We start from the raw sequence: 26,589 nt of genomic DNA on the forward strand, positions 1-26,589 counted from the left end.
CATATACATGCATGGTTATAATGTAGAAAATGACAGAAATGTATGTGCTCGCTAGGCATGCTTAGGAATACCAATGAGCGTGTACATGTTGGCTTTGTACCGTTATAAAACTAGTTTGACCATTTTCAAGAAATTCAACCAGTGGATTTATTTAGTTCTAGCACCTGGTCAACTCAGTCAAAAACGTCAAAAATTCTGTGATGGAGTTGACAGATGTTAAACTGACCGACTGTCAGATTCTGTCAAAGCAGTAGGACCATTTGTGCTTGTTAGATACATTTCAGACCCAATATAGACAGGGGGAATTTGGGGAATTAGCACTCAAGAGAGCTCTTCAACAGACATTTGACCCAGAAAGTGGGTAACAAGTCATCAGCTGGTTACGTCCCCACATTAACAATTGTAAATTCAAGTCACAGCAATCCTCCAAACATTCCACAAAGCATCCCTATTGGAGATAAATCGGTGCTATTGATTTATCATATATTATATGATATCCTATAATCCTATAATATATCCTATTGTAGGATTCATCCTGAGATCCCCTTACACAGTTCAATGATGTGACCCAGTTTGCATTTTCTATGGAGGAGGGCATCTGGGAGTCCGGTTTTTAATGCTCTCATTTGGCCACCATTTAATTTCCATGAGGGTGATATTAAAAAGTTTGAATAAAATACATTTAAATTTTTATTATGATAGCATTTTATCATCTCAAGCATCAGATAGAAAATGTCCACTTAAAAGATTTTTAGTCACTTCCTTTTACATATGGTACCTTAAGCTGCCAGAAATAGGTTATTAGGATGAAAATTGAAAACATACAGGGGGCTAAGTGGGCTCGATATTTTCATGCCCCAGTTTTCAGTAACTGGACCTAGTGTTTGGGATTTGGCCAATGGGGAAGAACAGCATTCTTTAAGAAAAAAAAAAGAACATCAGGGTGATAGAGAAGAGCCTCCTAAGGACCCCACATCCAATAGTCATTTGCAACCGCATAAAGTCCATCATCTTAGAGACCCCAAGGGTAGCCAGCCTCTCCCACGGTCTTAAGTTAACACTTGTCTTTGTGTAGCTCACTCTTTTCTGAACTTGAAATCCAATTGGCCAACAATTAAAGCCAATTAGCACACGAGGAAAATAAACTAAAGGCTCTCCCCTTGTGTTTTCCATGGCTGATCGAAAGCCGGTTAGCTCAAGGCATTAGCAGAGCTGTGTGTCAGCCCAGGCATATAACTGAGACTAGTTGGCTTAAAGTATTTGAAGAGTAGAGCAGCGGCTGGCCCAACAGAACTGTGTTATTCTGAGCTAACAGCTGCCAAACATTCTTGACAGGAGATGAGGCAGATGTCCAAGGGCAATCAAAGGGAGAAGAAAGTTTAAGCCAACGTTTGCCTATCTCATATTCTCTGCTTGATCCTCAGCCTCAAAGACAATCCACAGCTGTTGCACTTCAAGGTCTAAAGGCTGATCCTAACTCCCAGCCTGGCCCCTCACCCTGCTTACTCTGAGGGCATTGATCAGTTTTCTTACCTCCCCCACACCCACCCACCACAGGTCTTCTCATCGGAGTTAGAGGGTCATTCGGGAGATTTTTGAAATTTCTGAACCCTCAAGGTTGTCCAGTCAAAATTCCATAGTACATTAAAAATCATAAGATTTGAGTCCAGAAAAAAAAAAGGAAAAACAAACAAAAACCCAAAAGAAACAAACAAAAACCCAAAAGAGACAAACAAAAACTAAAAACCTCTCTCCAGGTCTACCTTAAAATGGGTTAGCTTAGCCCAAGACAAGGTATGGCTCAAAGCTCTTAAAAGCAAGAAATCATCGTTTTTTAATACACAGGGAAGAGGTCCGACCTGTGTGGAATCTAAGCATTCCAAAGAGGCAAGCGGGGGTAGGGTTTGGGTGCTTAATATAGCAGACATGGGATGGAAATTAGAGTACAGATGTCACGGATAAAGGGACATAAAATGCATCTGTACTGAACACATTTGCTAAGACATAGACATGTTATCTCTCCTGGGGGCAGAGGCAGGGAGACTTGATTTCCCATCAGTGCTAAGAAGTATTTCATGCCCTATCGTTCGGCGATATGCCTATTTGTACTTTCCCCAGCATGGCAGAAATAAGCCTCTCTCTCATGAAAACTATCTGAGGCGCATGTCTCCCCGACGAGGGTACAGGAAACCTGTGGAGCTATCACAAGCATTAGATAGTCCATTGTTCTTTGCACAGGGAGCAACCGGAGATTTTAATGTCTTCAAAACTTTTTTATGCCCCATTGCCATAGTGTAATAATTACTAATCCTATTAAATGACAATGATCTGACTAAACATCAAACCTAAACTGCCTTTGCCCTGTTCTCAGCCAAAAGCCTTGATGGCAATGATAGGTCTAATGAAGATTAGCATCCACCAAGCATAAGACATACTAGGTGCTCAGTGTAGGTACTGAACAAATAAATGACGGTGTGAGGGACAGATTTAATCATAGGCCCCCTTCATTATAAATATACACCGATAAGGAGCTGGGAAAATATCTCTGTCAAGCAAGTGTTTGCTGTTCAAGCATAAAGCCCCAAATTCAATCCCTAGCACTCATGGGAAAAAGCTGGACACAGTGTTACCTGCCTGAAATTCTGGCACTGATGAAGGGGAGACAGAAAGGTCTCTGGGGCTTTGCTGGACCAATTGGTGAGATCGTGGAGAGTGAAGGATCCCGTTTCAAAAAGCCAGGTAGAAAGTGATTGATGGAGTTGCCTGATATCCACCCTCACCTCTACATTCATGTGGCACCACACAGATGCACCTCAATACACGCAAACAAAACACATACACACAGAGAATACACACCAATAAAATTCCTTTTAAAGAAGTCACGGATAGAAACAATAGCAGCTGCATTTTTAGAGATTACCTGGAACTCCATGCGAAGTTTCTTGATGAAAACCTAATTAGTTTTGGTGTGCTTTTATTTCAATAAAAAACTATTTAAAAATAGCTATTAAAATTAGACAAGGCTTTAAAGATTACCTCTATTTATACTCTGATAACTAATTAAAGGGATAACTTTCACACGCACTATGATTGCAGGTGCAAATATTTAATTGTTTGTGCAAGCCAGGTGGCGAGGGGGCTACTTAACTGCGTGTTCAATTGTGTCTGCTCTAGTTGGCCCCGCAATTAGTTGTGGGTGCTAAAACCAGAGACCTGGCTGAGGTTCTATTAAAATCAAGCCTGTATGGTTCAGTCTTTTATCTGGGAGGGGGAAGGGTTGTACGGTTTACATTTACTTTAGCGGCTCCTAACTGGGGCCAGGAGGGAGTCACTTTCAGCCAGTGAAGGAGCCAAGGGCAGCTGGACATTGACTGATAAGAATTGCAGACAGCTGCGAAGACAGTGGTCCCTGCTCCTCCACCACACATTTAGAGAATAAACTAAGGCGTCTATGAAAAGGTACCATGGCTCGATTATTCTGAAAGTACTTGATGATCATGTAGAGAGGTTTCCATCATGTGATCAGGACACAGAATTAGATGCAAACATTTGAAGTCTCTTCACCCTCGTGGAAGTTAGGGGACCATGTGGTGGGTTATTTGAGTCAGTGAAGAGAACTTTCAGACTTTTATTCTGTTTTGTTAGCACAATGGAACCAAAGTAATATTCTGAGAGGATGAAACTATGAGGCAAAAATATTGCCTGAGGCGCTAGGTGGTTAAATTTTGGCCATGGCGGGTGAGTATACTATTACCAACTTGGTGAATCGTATACAGTTAGGGAGGGCCAAGTCAATGCACAGCATGATGGGAAACAGAGTTTCAGGCACGTGATGTAAGCATCTCCGGTTTCTGAGTTTTTCCTCAGTGAAGCTCTAGGGTCAAGTTACAGCTAAAACATCCTATCCAGAACTAAGTCTATGGTGGGTGCTCCTTCTCCATAACTAACGCCTTGAATTCCACAGAACCAATGAAGAGGACACTTCTGTGTATCTTCACAAGAAAAGTACTCGGGGGAGGGAGCTGCTAGGTATCCTAGGTTGTGCCCTTCTATTTCTTCTTTCAGTTGCTGATGGCCATCTTAACATACGTGGGAGTTCATTGACCGATTTTGGCCACAGTGATAAATCCTGGCCCAGTTTGCATTGTTAGGGAACACAAATATGTCCTAATCTAGGATCATTCTGCTTTGAGTATTTCTCTTTACCTGATTTTGGGCTCATAGTAGTAGGGTTCACATTCTTGTTAATAACTTGCATTTTTGCCTGGCTTCAAATCTCATCATGGAGAATTACTGGGTTTTTTATTGTGTTCCTAACATACAGTATATTAAAAGTGATTTAGATTGGGTCTCCAAGCGCAGAGTTTCTGGTCATATTCTTCACGTGCACTCACTCACACACAGACTCACACACACACACACACACACACACACACACACACACACACACACATGTACATACCTCCTGTGCTGTCTGGCAGTTTGGTCCACTTGATACAAGTGAGAGTAAGCTAAGAAGAGGGAACAAGTTAGAAAACAGCTCCCCAAATGTCCTGAATGCATTCCTCCCTAAATCCCTAGAATGTCCTGAAGGCATTCTATGGGACAATTTCTTACTTAGAGAGTGATAAGGGAAGTCCCAGTCCTTTATGGGTGGTGTTATTCCTGCACAGATGGTCTTGTGATGTATATGAAAGAAAGCTGAGCAGGCCATGGGCAGCAAGTCAGTAAGCAATGTTCCTCCATGCTCTCTGCTTCCGTTCCTGCCTCCAGGTTCCTGTCCATTTTGACCTACTGTCTTGACTTCCTTTCATAGTAGTCTGCAACTGGGACACATAAGCCAAACAAACCCTTCCCTCTCCACATGGCTCCTAGTCGCGGAGCTAGTCACAGCAAAAGAGAAAAAGCTAAAACACATTCCCAGCTTTCCCGTGGTTACCCATGACCCACATTTCTGAATTGAAGACAGGAATGCTCAGCCTTCTGGAGGAAGAAAGATGAGCCTGGGCATTATAACAGTCTCATGTTGACAGAATGAAACAGTCTTGGCAATATGCACTCATTCTGGGATATACAGAGATAATTAAGAAGAGAGCATGGCTTTAGGAATGTCAGAGATTCCATCAGTGGAAAGGCAGGTAGCTGTTGAAACTGCCTGACTTATACTGGGGGAAGCTTTTGGTTCCCACCTAGCAGCTCTTGGCTTTTGTTCTCGATAGAGGTGGACTTGGTGAGAAACTCTCAAACCCAGAAGAAAGAATAGTCAGCTCATAAGATCCTTTATGTTGGTGATAAGACTTAGGGTGTAATTCATTTTCTTTGGGATGAACTCATTCTCTGCATCTGACCTTCTCCCTTAGATAAGAAATGTCAGGTAATTCTATGTTAGATCATGGGAGGCATGCCCTTGAAGAGGAGATTTGACATTGGCCCTTTTCCTTCTTTCTTTTGCTTGTAACAACAAGGTAAGCAGTTGTCTCTACCATTTGCTTCCGTTATGAGATACTGCCTCAAGACAGAACTAAAGAAGGCCAATAAGTTATGTGCTGAAGTCTCAGAGACTATGAATGGAAATAAAGGTTTTCTCTTGATATCTTTTCATTATCCAGGTAACTGAACACTGACTGACATTGGTCTGGACCTCTGTCATGAGTTACACAGTTGAGGTCATGAGCCAAGGTGTCTAGTATTTCCTATTCACTGTGAATTCACTCTTTGAATCCCCAAACATCCTTCTCTTTTGTCAATAACCACACCCATGTTCTCACTGCTGCCCTTTGGAGACTGAGAACACTTGTTCCTTGTGCTCAGTGGTGACAAGATCCAGCCTATTCTGAAATTCTCTGCAAGCAAGTTGGAGCCTGACAGGTATGACAAGATTCAGTTGGTCTGCATCAACAGTTTTTTTTCAAGATAGCTGTGTATGATCAATAAAATTTTCTGATAATAAAAACAAAACCACAAAAAGTCCTTCTGTTATTTTTTCACATAAGGTCATCATTGTAACCATTTATTCAGAAATTTTACATGGCCTATTCTAGGTATATGCCTGGTGCCTTGCATAGACATTGTCCTTTAAGGGACGAATGGCAAAACTCTTGGACATTTCAAATGAGGGAAGCCAAGATCTGACTGCAAACCGGAAATCCAAGACCCCCAGCAAACCTCAGGCATGCTTTCCTTCCTACTCTTCTTGAGCTCTTGTACCTGCCTTGCCATTTCACCTCCTTTGACCCTTTTTCATTGATAGTAGGGTCATGGCCCGTCCTTTCCTGTAACTTTTCCGAGGTCTCCCCTTGCCCATGGCCTTGTGTCACAGCAAAGTTTTTCACAAATGGGAAGAAAAAAGTTGCTCAGAAGTAGTGGAAAGGATGCAGGTAATGAGCCCCTGGCAGCAGTAACCAATCACTTTCTTCTTTTACGTCTTAGATTGGAGATAGAATAACTCCGGGTGAACTGAAATAGGCACTCAGATAGTCTCTTCCAGCTTCGTGGATCTTCAGGATCGGAACGGCATGTTTCTGAAGGACTTATCCAAAAATGTGAATACTGAAGAGATGAACGGAGAAATCTCTGAGACTTTTAAGATCTGGGGAAGTAGCTAGGTTATTGGCAGTCTCTCTCAATCAATAGCTAAGGTTCAAGGAAAGGGACACTTAAAACCCGGCTTTCTTTCAGGTATGTTGTACCTGTGGCTCACAGGCTACATGTACCCCAGTCACTATGAATGCAGCCCAATAGATTAGCAAATGAAAAAGGGGTATTGCAATGTCAAGGAGTTCGATATCTTTTCTAGACAATCCAATTAAGAATCAGAGAACAACTACACAGGATTAAAAATGAAACCAAGCAAAAAAAAACAATGTATCTGTTGGAATGTTGCCTCGCAGAAAAAACTTCAAGAGTAATTCTGTATTCTTCCCCAGTTTGTGGACTGTTATGTCTATGTGTTTAATCAAATAGACATAGACAAATGGACATTTTTGTTGTACTTTTTTTTGCTTTTGAGAGATGAACTTCAGTGTGCAGTCAGTGTATAGCAAAAATATGCACAATGGAATACTACTCTGCTATTACGAATGAGGACATCATGAGTTTTGCAGGCAAATGGATGGAACTAGAAAATATCATCCTGAGTGAGGTAACACAGGCCCAAAAGGACATGAATGGTATGTACTCACTAATAAGTGTACATTAACCAAAAAAATACAGACTACCCAAGATAAAATCCACAGGACTCAAGAAGGTTAACAAACTGAAGGGCCCAAGTGAGGATGTCTCAATTCCACTTGGGAGGGAGAAGAAAGCAATCACAGGGACAGAAGGAGGGAGGAACCTGGGTGGGAGAGGGGACAGGGAGGGAAAAGGGGGAACATTATCAGGTATTGGGGAGACAGGACAAAAATAATTCTAACCTCCATTCTTACTATACATGCTGTGCTGTTTTTCTGTATTGATTAGGTGTTATGTACCTATAGGAGATCACAATGTGTCTTCTGACAGCCATTCTTCACATGGGAATCATGAAAGTGAACTGAAATTGGAAATACCCTCTTAGTGCAGAGTTCATTCACTCATCCAATGTTTCCCATCTACATGCCCCTGCAGATTTTAACAGAACTCACAGCTGGGGAGAATTCTGTACTGCAATAAAGGAGACATCCATGTTGCAGTATGTTCTGGATCCACATGTGAGTGTGTGTTTTAATTTTAAATATGTTACAGTGAAATTTCAGGATCATGAAATAAGAGAAATCTATCACATTCCCTAGTTCTTGTAGCTATTAATCGAGTATTTCCAGCTTTGGTTGTGAGGAGAGCTATTTATTACTGATTCAACAAGAGGTATACTTTGAGAATGACTTGCTGACTGTATAAATTTTATTACATTCCCCAGTAATACCACCATCACACCTACTTGCTTTACTGATTGTCTCTCTAGACAACCATACATTTATATAAAGCACTGAATCTTGATGGTGTTTGCCTTCCCAGAAACTATCTCATAGGAAAGGTGTTAGTAGAAAACATTGTCTGTTTCTTATAGCCTTTAACCAAGTCAGTGGACTGAGAGTCAGAGCTTCGAGAGGTAATTTTCAAAGTCAAACTCTGGCTTGGGACTCAGTTTTCTCATTTGTCAAAGCTGCATGGATAATTTTTCCAGTAAGTGATCTTGAAAGTGCTTGGTGAGGACTAAGCAGCAGTAGAAGAGAGAAGACAGAGAGGAGAAGGGGGAAAGAGGGAGAGAGGAGAGAAAAAGAGAGAAGAAAGACAGGAGAGGAGAAGGAGGGATAAAAGAAAGGTAAGGAAAGAGAGAAGGGGGAAGAGAGGAGAAGAAGAAAGGAGGGGGAGAGGAATGGGGGAGAAGGGGGGAAAGTGAAGAAAGAGGGAGAGAGGAGAAGAGACACAGCAAAGGGATGAGAGCAGCTGAACCTGGCACCTGTTTTAAATGTCTCACAAATTAGGAAGAAATAATTGTCTAATCACTTCATTTTCCAAATACAGTGTAGAAATATGAATGTGAAAACCAAAATTATGGCAGACACCCACCTTCCAATTTCTGACAAGACCTTGGCACCATTAACCCTGGTATTTATTGCCCCTTTTAACTACCATGTGACATCGCACTTTCCCAGCCTTCATTGCAAAATGTTCGCATAACTCATATGCCTAACATTTGCCCTGGCTTTCCTTGCATATTTTACTATGTTGGAGACTGTTTGTGTGTTTGCTATATATCAGTTGACACCTCTGTAAAAATCTTTATATTGAATGCCGTTGGCAACCATATGCCAAATAATTGCATTGCATTTGAAATGTTTGTGGGTGCTGTTTTCCTATAAGCTTAAGTAGGAAAGGCTTAAAATCCCTCTTTCACATGCCCAATGTCTCAGAATAACTTGCAGGCTGCCCTTCTCATTCCACCCATTCATTAAAGGCTTTCATTGATTAAAGAAGTACGTTTTACCTTCCGGATGATGCCATTGATCACGCACCGTGCAATTCTCCAGGATTCCCTCTTATACATTTTGGTTCTCAGGGATTTTGACAACACCTTGCTTCCCATAGTGTCCAAAGATATTGTTTATTTTAATAAACCATCCTTTCTGCTTTCCCCAAAGAGTCTAAAACTGTTTAAATGATGAGGTGGGGCCAGGAGCGATGCCTCAGCTGTTAAGAGTACTTCTTGCTCTTTCAGAGGCTCTGGGCTTTGTTCCCAGTACCCAGTGATAGTTTACTACTGGACCGTAACCCCAGTCCCAGGGATCCAAAGCCCTTTTCTGAATTCCGCTAGCAGAAGGGGCAGACTGGAAATCTGGTTGGTAGGTACAGTTGCTTCTGCACCAAAACTGATTCTTGGAAACCCCATACCTCTCCTCCCCTCCTCCCTTCCTTTCCCTTCATTATATCACATCCTCCCTCCCACCTCTCTCTCTCCCCTTTCTCCATGTTGTTCCCCCCTTTCAACTTTCTCTCCCCTGTCTTCTTTCTCACTTTGGGAGCAGAACGTCAGTTTTCCCCCTTGCTAGGTACGCACTCTACCACTGAGCTCCTCCTGACACGTCGGTATGTTTCCATGAATCTTTGAAATGATTACACAGGAGTCTACAAATAGTGACTAGGTTACACCTTCTGCATAAAAATATGGTTTTGGATCACACTGAATTCTACTATTTTGAAATGTTTGCAACCAATTTATGGGCAAAAGCCAGCCCTTTCTTTTTTAAACAGTTTAATTTTTTTGCATAACTGATGTACCAGAAATTCTGTTTCCAAAGTTACAGGAAAATATAGGCAAATAATAAAAATATAACAAATTGGATTTGTGACAGCTAATTAATAAAGCAACTGCATGAATCACTGGTGTATGTACAAACACATGCATAATGTCTATTTTATCTTCTTCCGCAGTGAGGGACTCTTTATGAATCCAGCCTCTGCAGCCTCCTGCTATATGGAGACTGTCTGACAGACAGCACATACACCAAAGTTCCTAGTGTGAACACTACAGGAATGGGCTTATGATGTAAACCAGGCCTGTGAAAGCCAAAGCTCCATTCTGTCTCCTACACATCAGATGTCCAAGGGTCTCCAGTACTGGAGAATGCTGGTATTGGCAACGCTAAGTCACAGGCATCTTGCACATTTCTAACCAAGAGAAATTCTGAGTAAAAGACTAGACAAAGTCATGTATTTAAGAAAAGTCATCACTAAGTTGAAACCAAAAGGAATTTCCATTTAATTTTTCTGTTTAAAATTTTAATTAACTGGAATTTTAATCCCCCCGAGGTTCTCAATTAATTTAGCCTTCGTTGCCAAAACTTTTCAAGCAGTTTGCCTTTTAGAAATAAAATTAATAAAAATATTAATGAAATGCTTTCAAAAAAGAAATTCTTAACATTTCAATTAAAATAAATAAATAAAGCTACTGGCCTTAATGTGGGACTCAAGTACGACATGTTCTCTGCAAGGTTTAAAATTCTATGGTGACGATGAAATAACTGTCATTTAGATATTTTTGTCCCAAATCACTGCTGTCACTGTATATATAGACTATGCCCTTTTACACTGTACTCCAAAGTACTATGTAAAGACAAACAATATTCAATTGACTGCAAGGAGAAATCATTTTAATCTCTGTAGTGTAAGTGGTTTGTACGGCAGAATCCCTTAGCTCTTTCACTACATGGACTTGCACGGTAGTTAGTAGCATATACGACACTTTCCAGATTTGACTTGAAGTCTATCTCACATGCCCGGATTTCCAAAGAAAGCACATGAATAGAAAGGAGTAATAGAGAGGAACTCTGCCCATCTCAGTTTAAAACTTAAGAATTCTGAGCTTTTCTCCCAGTGTGTCATCCTCCACATTTCCATCATGCCTTATACAATAAACCATAATCTATTACCCGCTGGCTCAATCTACCTTCATGAATGGACACTATGTTTGAACAACTCATGACTCTTTGGCTCTTCTCCACATGCTAAGTGATGATGGCTTCTCCTTCCCATGAGTTACCTTTAGGCTTCCTGGACACTTGTCCTCATCAGGCAATCGACACATAATATTCCCAAACTATGAGGCTGGACCTCAAAAGGAAAAGTCAGAGAGAGACAAAGGTCAAGAACCAGGGAGAACAACTAATTTAAGATATTGCAAGCTGAGAAAATGGCTCCCTGTGGAAGCATGGGTACCTGGATTCAGATCTGCACATCTATACCAAGTGCCAGAATTGACACTGAGCCACTGTGACAACCGTGCTGATGAGGTGGAAACATGATCTTTAGAGCTAAATCATCTGGCAGAATTGATGATTTATGGGTTCAGTGAGAGACACTGTCTCAAAACATGCTGTAGAAGATGATACCTGATGTCAACCTTTCTATCCCACATACATGCACCCGCATAGCCATGCTCACACACATACATTACATGCACAAAAATAAGAATGCACTGTATTTAGTCATCAGGATGCCAGAAACATAACTCTGCCAGTAGTTGTTCCTAAAAATTCATAGTGAACCATGAGAGAAATACCACAGTATGACTGGTGATAGCATCGCGTAAAAGCCTTGGTGGGAGTTGGAGGTGATCCCAGCATTAAGAGCACACACTGCTCTCTCAGAGGATCCCAGTTCAACTCCCAGCACCTACATCAGGGGCTTACAACTGTCTGTAACTCTAGCTCCAGGGGCTCCAAGGCCTCTACGTTACAGTACATAGATAGAGACAGAGAAAGGCACCCGTATACATAATTAAAATCAAAACTGTGCAGACCTGAGCTTTCACGTAGGAACTGCCAACCAATTCACATGAATGTTGCCTTGGGAGGGGGATAGGGATCACAGGTACTGTACTGGATCATTTCCTCAGTCCAATTCCAGATTAGGAATTTGACATTTTAAAAATTCCACTGAAATTGGACTACAAAATATAATAGGTTTAGGCACCTGCTCTAATAACATTGCATAAAAATATCCCAACAGCTTTCACATAGACATATGTTACAGTATCACGGTCAAATTTTATTACATCATTACAAGAATGTTCCACTGGACCATATGATTGGCTATTGTACAGGCACAGGATGCTGATGCCGTAGTGCAAACTCGGCATCGCATTTCCCTAATAAAAGTTTTATGGCATCCTTATGCACATTAATAACGACATTAACTGCATTAATAACATTTTAATTTACTTTTTTTGTTGTAGAACAAATAACAAATTCGGGGCTAATGAGCTCATATTTTCCATTATCCCAAGTCATCCTGTTCCGATATCCAGTCCATTGGAAATGCCCCTAAAAATAGTGATAGTCTCTGTCATGGTAAAATGGCATGTAGTGGTCCAGAGTGTTTCCTTCCTGTCCATCTATTGATGTGACATCATGCTATAAACAACACAGGTTTAAAGTATGTTGCATGATCTTTGTGGTACGATGCCATTTTTCAAACGTAATTCTTTGCTTGAAATTATCTTTTTTCTTTGACAGCTTCTCATGGGCCCAGTAAACACAGGTGTGTTTGTAAGCAAACTACATGCCCAACAGCTAGCTTTCTCTTTGGCTGTCCTTGGGAAGCTTGTAAGCGTTTTAGTACCTATGTTCAATTTGGTATCTATAAAGTACCTGGAAGAAATCAATCTTCTTTCTTTTACAAGACATGGCTTGTTTGTTTTGATAACACTGTCTGGTTGTGTCTTAATGAAGCTATTAAATAATTAAGTTCTTTTTTTTCCTTTTATAAATGTAATCGCTAGCAAGGAGCACTGTGACCCTCTTGGTTTTATTTTCAGTTTAGTGTAAATTGAGTTATCATGTAGCTTCTACTCACCGAAGCCATCATTCTCCCACTATCAAGGTTCCCGGGCATTTGTTTGAAATAGGGGTGGTGGTGTGGAGGGTGGATTGAACAAAGTGCTGATTACATTTGAGGAGAAGAGATTTCAGAAATCTGAGAAGAAAAATAGGAGTTACCCGTTGCCCCTGCTTTGCCCGAGAAAGGGCATTCCTCTACTGTAAACTTCAAAGCCCAGTTATCTGAGGCCAGTGTTGTTTGCGTGTGTGTCTCTCTTACACTCCGGCTGGACAGCCTGCACTCCGTACTTGGACAGTGGGGGTTCTATAGGATAAGATAAAGGACGATATCGCTGTAGGTGTGACCTCAGTGAATCTCTAAATAAAGTCTCCTGATATTTAAACATACGGCCATCTGTCACACCTCTCAAGCTGTCACTGTCTGCTTTTGAGCAATTTCAGATTGTATCTACACTGTTGTACACACACGCACACACACACACACACACACACACACACACACACACACTGTCAACTTGGGGCAAGCTCTAGAGTTTAGAGGTTCATAATAATGTTGAACACCTAGTTTCTTCAGGTCATTCTTCGGCAAGATTTACACGTCGGGAAAGCCTATTGACCCATTCATTATAAAAGTGGTTCAAATCCCCAGTGAGATCATTCTGAGCATGTAGCTTTGACAGGTATAAAAATCATGACTTTTTCATCAGAGCGCACGTGTGACTAGCAACTTTAACAGGTTTCTGTGTACCCTAGATAGCCACAGCATGACTTTGGGCAATTCTGTGTCTTCCTCCATTTTTTTTTAAGACACGCATAAGACCAAGCTGAAAAAAAAAATCAAACCCTTTGAGAAAAATCAAGTGTTTTAGAAAGAGTTACCTTTAAAAACTGCCACAGAAGGAAACAACCATGATAATTTACGTGTCTTTATAACTTCTTTTATGCCAGTTCTTGTTCAAGGAGGTTTGTATTAAAACAAAGATACAAAGCACTGAATCAACCTCTCTAACGTTGTAGTGCTTCAAGAGAAACATTCATACTATGCTGCCCAGCTTTCTTGCTCTACACTCCTGAGCTCTAACATACCCGAGTTCTATAAACTGACACTACAGGCATGTGCTAAGCAGGCCACTTGCCAAGGTCTTGGCTTTTGTTCCCATGTTAGAAATGATGAAATCGAGGCACCACAACATACCCTTGCCAGCATCAGAAATGTTAAGATTCAGGCTGGTGAGATGGCCCAGCAGGTAAGGGCTCTTGCTGCCGAGCCCGATGCCTGGAGTCAACAGGACGGAATCTACATGGTGAAGACACAGAACTGAATCCTGCACGTTATTCTTTCACATACTGCACATCGTCCTCCACTCCATTCCAAAGTATGTGTGCTCCCATTCACACACACACACACACACACACACACACACACACACACACACACACACGTATGAAACGAACAAATACATAAATGTAATTTCAAAGATTAAAACAATGAAAGCTGACACTCAAATTCAATTCCCTCATGATCCTTAGCTCTTGAACTCTACAAAATACCCAGTCCGAGTACTTGTTGGTGTAAAAGAATGGGTTGCTGTTCTCCAGAATGATAGACTTTCTTTATCTACATCATTCACTTTGTCCTCCAGAGTCTCACCATTAAGATACATATCGTGGGAGTGGGGGAGGTTGTAATGATGGAATGGGATCTGACTAATGGTATACCAAGCAGAGAAAGACATTTTCAGCCTGATAAATTGCCTTTTAAAATGATCTACCCACCCACCTCATCCATCCATCCATCCATCCATCCACCCATCCATCCACCCATCCATCCATCCACCCACCCATCCACCCACCCATCCATCCATCATCCATCCATCCATCCACCCACCCATCCATCCATCCATCCATCCATCCATCCATCCACCCACCCATCCATCCATCCATCCATCCATCCACCCATCCATCCACCCACCTCATCCATCCATCCATCCACCCATCCATCCATCCACCCACCTCATCCACCCATCCATCCATCCACCCATCCATCCATCCACCCATCCATCCACCCACCTCATCCATCCACCCATCCACCCATCCATCCATCCACCCATGGATTAGTTTTTGAACCAGGTGTCTTCCCTTATATCTCTCATTCTCAAGTTCTCAAGATACAGCCAAACCATTCAGTCGATCTTCTATTTCAATATAAATACACTCAACTGGATTTGATCTGAAACACACCATGGCCACTGGATGTTCTACGAACTCTGATAAAGTTCAGGTACGTGTCTATGTAATGATTTGTTAACAATTTAATTCTCTCTCTCTCTCTCTCTCTCTCTCTCTCTCTCTCTCTCTTCCTTCTTCCCTCCCACATCCCTCCTTCCCTCTCCCTCCAAGAAAGATGAAGCAGAAAAAAATCAAATGAGATAATGCGTATGCATCCCTAAGTAAAGGGTATTAAATCTCGGATCAATAATTTCTTTGGAGGAAAACCCAAAAGTAACCTAAATTAGAAGTAACCACTGAAATAATTAGAAAACAATAGATATGAACACATTCTAGCTGTATCCTCAGGAGAAATGTAACATAAGAAAGTATAAAATACATTTCACACCATGAGCAAAATTTTTATGATGTTAAAATTTTCTATGATGTGCAGATACAACTAAAAATTAAGGGAACGGAAAGGAATTATAATCTAAAATAAATTCTAAAAACTCAAGTATCAGATGGGGATAAAGCTTTGTACTAGAGTCCTATACACAAGTATAGACAAGTCCTTTAGTTTAAGGGAGAAAGAGGCAGGCATAGGCAGAAGGGGGGGCAGGGTGAGGGAGAGAGGAGGGGCAGGAGAAGGAGAAGGGGGAGAAAGAATGTAATAAAATAGAAAATTATAAAGACTTATAAGCATATATATGTATTCACACACAACAGAAACAGTTTTTTCACACTGGCAATTAAGGAAATCAAAATCATTATTGGAACATAAATCATCAAAATGTTATTTTTATGTATTACATTGACAGCTTTTGTTGGCTAAGGCAAAAAGAACGATTCTCATCTGGATTGTAGAGGTAGGTATGGACAGACAGGGAACTTTGGACCAGCCTCAGCTACCTAATGAAAATTTGTCTAAGAAAGAGAGAGAGAGAGAGAGAGAGAGAGAGAGAGAGAGAGAGAGAGAGAGAGAGAGAGAGAGAGAGAGAAATATAAATTTGTTTTTGTCCCCAGAAGATCAATTTGGATAAATTAACAAAAGGCTTAAAAAATAAGCCTATGATCTTACTAGTGGTTTTTAGAAAAAATTTGAGGAAAGTAAGAAAGAAAAATCAAGTGTTTTATGATGAGACAGAGCAAAATTTAAAATTGAATACTTGGTTGCAGTTGGAAACACAGTTTGGGGAGCGGTGACAATGTTTGAGTGCTTCCGGACTCTTGGGTTTCTATTCCTGCCGCCAGGCCTACATGCTGCCATTATGAACTCTAACCCTCTGTAACTATAAGCTAAATTTAATATTTCTTCTATAAGTTGCTGTTGTCAGTGTTGTCTTATTACTGCTACAGAAAACTAACTCTAGAGATAACTACAGTCAACTATGTAGAAACTCTAAGAAAGCAAAATATGTCACGCATGGTAAATACCTTTAATCTCAGTATTCAAAGAGTAGAGTACAAGGCCCTGCCTAGTCTATATAGTGAATTCCAGGACAGTAGAGCTATAGACATAGTAAGACCTTGTCTAAGGGTGTGTGCAGCAGGTGGTGGGGTGGGGAGGTGGGGGGTGGGGCGGGAATGATAAATATTCAGTAACTGAAAATAAGTATAAAATGGTGTGCTAGAAAACATACAACTCTCACATGTTAATTCAGAATGATGTTAGTCGTTTAAGTATACAAAATGTAACTATTGGTTTGATTTCGTATATAAGGTATACTTGCATTCAAATTATCACATTTACCCAAAACATTCATACGATAAAATTATTTCTTAAAATATATCTTTGAAAAGGATGTGCTAAGATGGTCTTTGTAGGTCATGATTGCAAACCCAGCACTTGGGGAGACTGAGGCAGAAGGATTCCTGGGAGTTTGAAGCTAATCTGGACTATATAGTGACTTCTAGACCAGCTTCTCCCACACAGCGAAAATCTGTGTTAATCTTCTTCTCCCCAGGTTGTAAAATATGCTATTGAAAGCATGTTATGCTGAGTATAGCTCTGATTTTGTAACAGACATGTCTGTCCCTTGTATATGTTCCTGTATGGGGATGTATATGAAGTCTTCACATGTTTTAGGTAAGACATTACTATAGTAAAGCACTCCTATTCATTTTTGTGAATAGAATACCACGCTAAAAATTACAAAACAGGTTGGCTGGTGATGGTTCATGCCTTTAATTGCAACTCTTGGGAGAGAGAGGCAAACAGATCTCTGAGTTCAAGGCCAGTCCAGTCTACAGAGTGAGTTTTAGGATAGCCAGGGCTACACAAAGAAACACTGTGCCAAAAAGGAGGAAGATAAGTAACTTATTCAGGTTCCTATTATGGAAAAAAATGATTCTTTTATGAGGTGGTGTGGCCAGAACATTATGTTTGATATATAGTTTATGGCCTCAGCATACCCCAATATCCTGCAGGAAACAATACCCTCATCCAGTTGATAAGTAATGGAGTGTTTGATTTTAAGATGCCTCTCTATGTAACTGCATATTCCTTGCTTCGTCTATCCAACCATTACAGCGACATGACATTTAGGGATAAAAGGCAGGTATACCCTGCAGAGAAAGACAAATCCGCCTTTAAGACTTGACTGTCACTTTACAACTCTGTGGTCTTGGGCAAATTACTTACATCACAGAATTGTTATGAAGATTAAGTGGCATACGGCTGCAGGGCATATGCTTTACAAGATGCTTGCAAATAACAAGTGTTTAATAAATAGTAGGAAATATGATTTTTGCCAAGCTGTCTTTAATGAACACATTGCCCTTATATTCAGAAAAGCACGGTAACTATTAAAGAGAGAGAGAGAGAGAGAGAGGCAAACCAATGATTTAATGTAAACCTACAAATACTTTAAGTTTTTGTTTAAAGAAATGAAGGAGAAAAGAGAGAGAAGCAAACCAGTGGTTTAGTGTAAACCTACAAATACTTTAAATTTTTGTTTAAAGAAAGGAGAGAAAGAGAGAGAGAGAGAGAGAGAGAGAGAGAGAGAGAGAGAGAGAGAGAGAGCAAGCAAAGCACCTTTGTCTGGAGTTATGTCCCCATTGTGGTTGCTAACCACAGGTGGGTACAGAAGCCCGGAGGGAAACCAATTATGTGCAAATCCTTTGACTTAATGAAAAATAAAATTAAGCAGACTAATGCTCAGCAGGTACTTACATATCACCTAATATTACAAAAGCCAGTGTTTCCTAAGGAGGAAAAAGTCTCTGGAGAAACTGGAGGAAGAGGCAGCCATGACTGAGGGAGAAATTCCTGACGTGTGGCAGGATTTACTGCAGCACACCTGAAAATGCCAGGTGGGCTGCTCCTCTTCTGCCCAGGAGTCAGCTTCAGCAAACCAAGTTTCCTCAGAACTTAAGACACATGAATTTGCTTTCTGGCAAAAGAACATGAACTTAGATTCCCTGTTTATTGGCGTGTGCATATATATGTGTATGTGCGCATGCGTGAGTGTGCACACATGTAAGAACCTTACACATTTCCTTTATAAGACCTCATATACATCATCTCATCTTGGCAATAGCTAAGAAGTTAGCACTTGACCTGTTACTTTTCATTGTCATTTCATTGTTGTTTTATCAAGCAGACACAAAGTAGAGTTATCTGAGACAAGGGAATTGAGAAAAATGTCCCTATAAGACTAGCCTGCCTTCTTTAAATGAGGAAAAAGAATACCCTTGGCAGGGAAGGGAGAGGCAAAGATTAAAACAGAGACTGAAGGAACACCCATTCAGAGCCTGCCCCACATGTGGCCCATACATATAGAGCCACTCAATTAGACAAGATGGATGAAGCAAAGAAGTGCAGACCGACAGGAGCCGGATGTAGATCGCTCCTGAAAGACACAGCCAGAATACAGCAAATACAGAGGCGAATGCCAGCAGCAAACCACTGAACTGAGAATAGGACCCCCGTTGAAGGAATCAGAGAAAGAACTGGAAGAGCTTGAAGGGGCTCGAGACCCCATATGTACAACAATGCCAAGCAACCAGAGCTTCCAGGGACTAAGCCACTACCTAAAGACTATACATGGACTGACCCTGGACTCTGACCCCATAGGTAGCAATGAATATCCTAGTAAGAGCACCAGTGGAAGGGGAAGCCCTGGGTCCTGCTAAGACTGAACCCCCAGTGAACTAGACTATGGGGGGAGGGCGGCAATGGGGGGAGGGTTGGGAGGGGAACACCCATAAGGAAGGGGAGGGGGGAGGGGGATGTTTGCCCGGAAACCGGGAAAGGGAATAACACTTGAAATGTATATAAGAAATACTCAAGTTAATAAAAAAAATTAAAACATTTACCACATTAAAAAATAAAAAAAGACTAGCCTGCAGGCAAGCCTACGGGATATTTTCTTAATTCGTAATTAATGTGCGAGGGCTTTGTCTTTTGTGAGTGGGGCTGCTCCTGAACCAATGGTCCCCAATGTATAAAATGCCCTGTATAAGAAGCACTTGTCCACAAACTCTGCTTCAGTTCCTGCCCTGTTCAAGTTCCTGGCCCAACTTCCCTTAGTGATGGACTGTGGCCTGAAACTCTTTGATGAAATTAACCCTTCCTCCCCAAGTTGTATTTGCTCATGATGTTTAATCCCAGCAATAGAAACTCTAATAGGACAATACAGTTTCCTCCACTTTATAAGTTGTTAGAAGTCAGCCAATTGAAGCAGAGCCTATGATCTTTTCCTTCAAAAAGACTGTCCCCCAAGTAAGTAATTTTATTTCCCCAAAACTTGTTTAGAAGTCAGGGAATCTCAGAGAGTTAACTTTGTTGCTGTGAAGCACCCCTTTGGTGGTCAAATTCTCCCACACTCTAAAGACAAGCCCACCTATTAAGTTGCCTCGTTATAGTTTTCAATTAAATTAGCAAGAAGGGTTGTGAAGCTCACAGGGGAGAAGTCTTCTTGGCAGCACTGTGTTCTCCCCCTGCGCTATGGCTGGGCTCTGTAGGGGTCTGGATGTCTGGTTTGAAATAGAACCTTCGTGGCTTGGATCCTGGCCCTGGCTACCTATTCTCCAGAACCACCCTGAGGGACTGTGGGGGCATAAGGGGCTCTTAACTCATTTTGAAACAAACAGCTCTGAGCTGGAGTTCTTCAGTTGTTCCTTATTGTTGGTTGACTTGGGAAGTTGCCTTTCGTAGTGGGAGTTATGTTTTCCTTGAGGAAGTCACATATGGATGTTTTGAAATGGCTAAGAAAGTTCTCTCTCCAACCCACCTCCCATCACCCACCTTTGGAATATGTTGTCACAGAAGCAGCCTTGAGATGTTTCCTTAGATCTGTTGACCATTTTCTCTAGCTAGCCAACCCCTCCTTTTTCCACATGCCCTCAGCCTTTTTTCTATCCAGTTTCTTGGCTGTTTCTGACATTTGCATCTCTGGTATCCTGGTCTGTGGCCTCTTCCTGCGGCCCTCTCTTGCCTCATATTCCTGAACAGTCCCTTCCTCATGGTATCTCTCTCTCTCTCTCTCTCTCTCTCTCTCTCTCTCTCTCTCTCTCTCTCTCTCTCTGTGTGTGTGTGTGTGTGTGTCTGTCTGTCTGTCTGTCTGTCTTTGCCTCTCTCTCTCCGTCTCTGCCTTTCTGTCTCTGTGTCTGTCTCAGTCTCTCTCTGTTTCAGTCTCTCTCTCATTCTCTCTCTCTCTCTCTCTCTCTCTCTCTCTCTCTCTCTCTCTCCTCTCCCCCCCCCTTTCCCTTTCTCTCTCCCTTTCTCTCTCTCAACACAACTCTTCTCCAAAACCTGACAGAGACCTGACCTGGCATTTTCTGATCTCCTGCAGGGCCACACATGCACACATTCTCCACAGCTTTCTGGGCGGCTTCCCCTGAAATACTTCAAAGTGTGTCATTCCCTTTCAGTGCGGAGATGCCCCAGCCTGTGGAAGCCAAGGGCTGTCCCCTGGCTGGGGAGCTGATGAAATCTTGGCTGATCTGTTATCTCCCAATGCTTTATAGATTAGAGCACAAGGTTACGGTGACAATTTGTTTACACGCAGGGAGAGATTAAGATCTCGTTGAAAAGGAATAAAAATAGCATCATCTTGAGCTGTCACAGCATGAGCCCCATTGTAATCAACACTGGTCTGATTTCAGGGATAATTTAAGACCAATTTATTATCTTAATTAAAAAAAAATAAGAAGGGAGAATTCAACATTTCAGATGGCAGTTAGATTGTTGGAGGTGTGGCCTCTGGAGGGTCCACAAATAAAACAGAACCTGAAGGATTCCTGCCGGGAACACTGGGTGGGTAAAAATAGAAAACTTTTTCTTTTTTATCCCCTTTCCTTTTTCCTTTAAGTTAATGGCAAATCAGAAGGAAAAGGAATACCTTGGTTTGCAGAGTAAAGTCCACCTAAAACCCACGCTCAAAGGGGTAGAGAAAGCTCACCTTCCCCGCCCCCACCCCCTTTTGTTTGGAGTCTTCAACATAGTGGACTAAGGTTTTTAGCATATTTCCCGTTTTCGAGTCTTAATAAAATCTGAAGAAAAAAAAAAGTCTTCGCTTTGAGGCCACATTCATTTTCTCATTTTCCTTCATAACTAAATTCTTCCACTTAATCCAAATGTCTTGAAAAAACTCCAAAAGCAAGAGAGGCCAGAACAGAGTGATTTGTGGTCCACCCCCCACCGACCTCCCCTTTGAAAGTTCCTCTGCCCGGGGTAAACCTCACCTCGAAGCTTTCTCTACTGCAGCAGGGGCAGAGCCCTAGGCCTGGAGTGAAAGGAGCGACAAAAAGCCCTTTGAAGCCCTGAAGGAAATGGCTCAGCGGGAAGCCAGGTGGACCCCAAAGACTCGCTTTCCATCACAAATGAGTTCGGGAATAGGGCCACCTCTGGGAGTCCCACCTTCGTCCTTAAACCAAATCCACCCAACCCACTTATTTGAAAACCAAACACTTCCTAGAGCCTCCCCGCCCTGTTTACAAACACGTTTACAATGCCTGATAGGTGACCTTATTTACTCAGTAACCTGTGGATTCATTTATCTTGAAATTAGTAGGTAATGAAGTGGAAAACCCCAACAGCCCTCCCACTAATTAACATGATAATAAGATTGTTTTTGCTACAGAGGTACAATTAGCATGTATGAGCCCAAAGGGGGAGAAAGATCAATAAAGTGTCTGAAGGGTTCTGCTCTCAGGTCTCCAGAACAGAACAAAGAGCTAGGCTAGACACAGCCTGGAAGAGTCACCCTTGTAAAATCTGCCTAACTCAGGCTGGACCCGGCTGGAATCTTTTGATGCTTTCTGGAAAAAGGTGATGAGGACAGACCAAGCAAGGAACGCATTATAAAGCTGGAGTTTTTGGCGCAGTCCAGGTTTTGAAAAGAAAAGGAGACAAGTGTGGAAAGTTTCATACGCTGATCCTAAATGCACTTTGATGGGGTGGCGAGTGGAGTGGCGGAGGGCGAAGAACGCCAGCAGATAATTACCCCCCATAAAATGGTTCCATTTGCTTCCCTTTCTCTGCACCCCGAGTAAATAGCTCCTCATAGAGAGTGTGGGAGATAGGGTCTTCTCACACATCTCCTGTCCACATACATTTTCATGAGATGATTTAACACAGAGTGCCCAGCTCCAGTATTTATTTATTCCACAGACTGAGGTGTGTAAAATAAATAAATAAGACTTTAGAATTTCCCCAGTATATATTTACCCAGTAGACTCATTCCTTGGATAAATTACATGGATTTGGTAGCCTTCCATGACACCCCCCCCCCTTGATTTTAAACATACACAAAGAATTTGAATGTCCAGGGTGTCTAAATAGCCTAATTGAACTCTTGACACAAACCAGGAAGGCTGGAGACTTGGCTGTGGAGGTTGGAGGGAGAAAGCATGAGTGCACAAGCAAATGAAAGGAGCCGTCCTCCCAGACTCCTGTGGACCAGGCTGCAGCCCAGCTTCTGGGCTGCTACGCCCAGTGTTCTTCACAACTCTGAAGGCGCTATTGGTCACATCTTACCGGCCAGTGGGCTTTCCTGGGAAATTCCACAACGGACTATGTCTGGAGTAAATGATCTTAGTGAGTGACTGGTTCTTTGCATTTGATTCTGAAGTTAATAATTCCAAGATTTCCCACTGTTCCCACTGTCTTTGGCACAGGAGGACACTCTGTGTTTATTGAACTTAAGTCTCTGCCTATGACAAAGGACTATATGTTCTTGCTCTTTCCTAAATGAGAACTTAGTCAGTAGTTTGAAAAAGAATGACCCTTGGTAGACTTTTTTTTTTCCAATGGAATTAGTGATTTCCTTTTCGTGACTGTTTGAAAGGATGGGGCTGTTGATTTGCTCTCCTGGAGCGAGGGAGTGTCTGCAGGAGGGTTGGGGACAGAACTTAGGAAAAGTGCTTGTCTGGAAAGCAAGGGGTCCCGAGTCCTTCTAGAATCCATGAGAAGCAATGCTAGTTGGAGTTTTTGGCATGGGGAGGTAGAGACAGGCAGATTTCTGGTGTGGCAGGCCAACCTAACCTACAGGGCAGGTTCTAGGCCACAGCAAAACATTGTCTCAAAACACAAAGTGGACAGTACCTGAGGGATCTCAAAGTTGTTCTCTGCCCTACACAGACACACACACACACACACACACACACACACACACACACACACACTCTTGTGCAAGACCCTTGGAGGAAAATAGATTTTTCCTTTTCTGATCTTCCTGCTTCCACTTTTCCCTCTCCTCTCCTTGCCTATCTTCTACTCAGCAACTATACCTAAAAAAAAAAAAAAAAAAAAAAAAAGTAACCAATATCTCCATGTTTCATCTTCATTTTAATTTTGGTACATTATCATTTCTTAAAATCTTGTATCTTTGAAGTGAGAGACAGCCATTCTTCTTTCTAAGGGACATTTGAATGGTTTCCCCAAATTTAATTAGGAAATTGATGTCTGTAATATCTGGGGCAGTGTGTGGCAAGGGAGAGGGGACTACACATCCACAGAAAGGAGCTCAACGTCACTGCCTAGCCTCCGGTCATACTGGACATTGTTAAGTAGGGGTTGAGCCCATCTCTGCAGGTGGACTCCGAGAAGAACTCTGAATGGAGGTCCTGCTCAAGACAGAGAAGGAACTGACCTGAGTATACTGTATCCACTCACCTGTACCTGAAAACCACAGCCTTTAAGGGAAATAATCAAGCTTCTGTCTTTTCAGTTATGCACACACATGACACCAGTCCTTGGCTTTTTCTGGTGTTTTCTGCCTCCTTGATATACCAAACTTCACAGAGAGGAAGTCCCTGTGATGACAAACCAAGACAACCCTTCAAAGCTCCCTAATCTTTTGAGATTTTTGACACTGAATTTTCCATATTCCAGAGTACTGTCACCTCACCAAAGAGTCATGTCCCTATAGTATACATGCTAATTCAATGACCCAAATGTATTGCTCTAAAAATCTCTCTCTCCTTTTTCCTAAAGAATAATTTGAGAATTCTCCACTGTCTCTGGAGATCACTAGGGACGCCCTGGGGTGCCACACAATCTTGCCTGGGTAAAGCTACCGTGGGCAGGGAGGGAGAGTTTTTAATAACTGGAGCCAATTTCTGCTAGGAAGAAGTCCCCTTGGGTACTGTGGCTTAGCTTTGAATCCAAATTCCTCATCTGTGAACAGTTAGAAGATGATGTAGCCCAGGAGAGTAAGAACTTGAATTCAACTCAGAGAAATGTACAATTCAGAGGAGTAAAAACTACTGCGATTGTGGCAGTGAAAGCTTCAAAGGATGGTGTAATGGCCTCCACCTGTTAGACGCAAACTCACAACCTCTAATCTTCAAAATCTTACTTGAGTTGAGATTACTGCCCCCATTTTACAGATGGTAAGAACGAGGGTAGGAGGCCTTGTCAGTATCTCAGGGCCGAAGAGTTAGTAGGTCAAGAACTGATGATCTGACTCAAGCAGTTTGGATTGCAGAAAGAACTCAACAATGTCTCCTTCCACATGAAGAGGCACAGTCTTATTGGAGAGCCTCAGGTGCTACCAATAGGACTACTTGGGAGTCCCCTAACCTTTACCTCTAGGAGGCATTTATCCTTTGGTGTGCATACTCTTCTAGGGCAAAGCTGTTACCACTACCCTTTTGAGAGAGGACCCATCCTGTTAAGTTCTTTTCAGACTAAGACTTTTTCCAATGGTAGACACAAAGGTTTCACAATTAGCAGCAAGTCTCATTCACTTGGTCCTAATGACTTTGTAAAATAAATACCCAAGATTGTTAGTAAAAATAAAATAAAATAAAGTGCTTCAGTGGGAGACTAGAGCAGATATAAATTTAACTTAGTGTAATTCCCTTACTCCTTGTTAAGGGAACATGTGATGAGAAATTTTTAGACGGGCTCCAATGAGCTGGCTGTAATAAGTAGCCTTTTTGGCCTAGATTTGTATCTTCCTTGAGAATAGTAGTAGCAATTTTCAAGTTTCCTTGCAGATTTCTTTTTCTTCCTTGCATATCCACTGTGCAGTTGGGAGTGGGTCTCATGATGTGAAGCCCTTGTAGATTTTTAATAATCAAGTGCTCTGTCCCTCCTTCAGCTCACAAGATTTCTGTTGTTTCTCATATCACAGGAGTAGCTATATAAGTTTGGGCCATTTGGAATTGCTTCAGTGTTTTAGAGAGCTTTTTGGAAGCCCCAGGTCACTGATCATCCTATTCCTTATAAGACATATCCCAAGCAAAGTGACTCTATGACTTTCAAAGTCAACATGGCTAGTGGACGGGTCAGCATACTATTTCCCCAATTCCCCAGGGCAGGGTGAGCTTGAAAATTATGGGGACCACCAGCTCCACAAGCCAAGGTTTGGAAAGAGTGGGTTCAGAGACTGGTCACTGTCATCTATGGTAGAAGGGGACCCAGCACTAGCTAAAATCTGGGCTCGTGGGAAGGAATGGGAAGGAAGCACACTAGGAAATGGAGGCCTCTGCACTTGTGGGCTACTCCGAAGTCAGAATGAAGGGCAGCCATTTAAGCTCTCAGGGCAATTAGAGAGGAAGGTCATCCAGAGTATCCTGTGAGCCAAAGTTCTATCTTTGTTTATGAATCTTTGCTACCTGTCCCTTGATGTCAAAGCCCTCTCCCTCAGCAGCACACTCACAACAGAAAATGAAGGAGCCCCTGGGGTGTGTGAGGAAAACAGTCTTGCCTATAAATCTACTACAGTGACAAATGTGGCCACCACTGGGTGGATATGGCATGGTGTTTGTTATTTTTGCACGTCGTTCATTTGAAAGAGGAAAAGCTAACTTTACATTCTTCACATTGGAGCCTGACGGTAGACTGTTGCCTACAACTGTGATTTCCCTTTGCTTTTTCTCTTCACAGGATGGAACTCCTGACTCAATACCACAGCCTTCTGTATGCATTACTTGGTGGCATCAGTCTCCTTTGTTTTCATGGCTACTTGATGGCCATGGATGGAGGATTGTGTGTGATTTAGAGTTGGCCCACATCCCAGGAGTTGCTCCCTATGTGAGAATTGAAAAGTTTCTGGCTGGACCAAAGGGTGGGAGTTAGTATCCTTGCCGCCTGTTGGAAGGTCACAGA

The sequence above is a fragment of the Rattus norvegicus genome, chromosome 1 (genome assembly GCF_021556685.1).
Source record: "Rattus norvegicus strain SHRSP/BbbUtx chromosome 1, alternate assembly SHRSP_T2T, whole genome shotgun sequence".
Taxonomy (NCBI): Eukaryota; Metazoa; Chordata; class Mammalia; order Rodentia; family Muridae; genus Rattus; species Rattus norvegicus.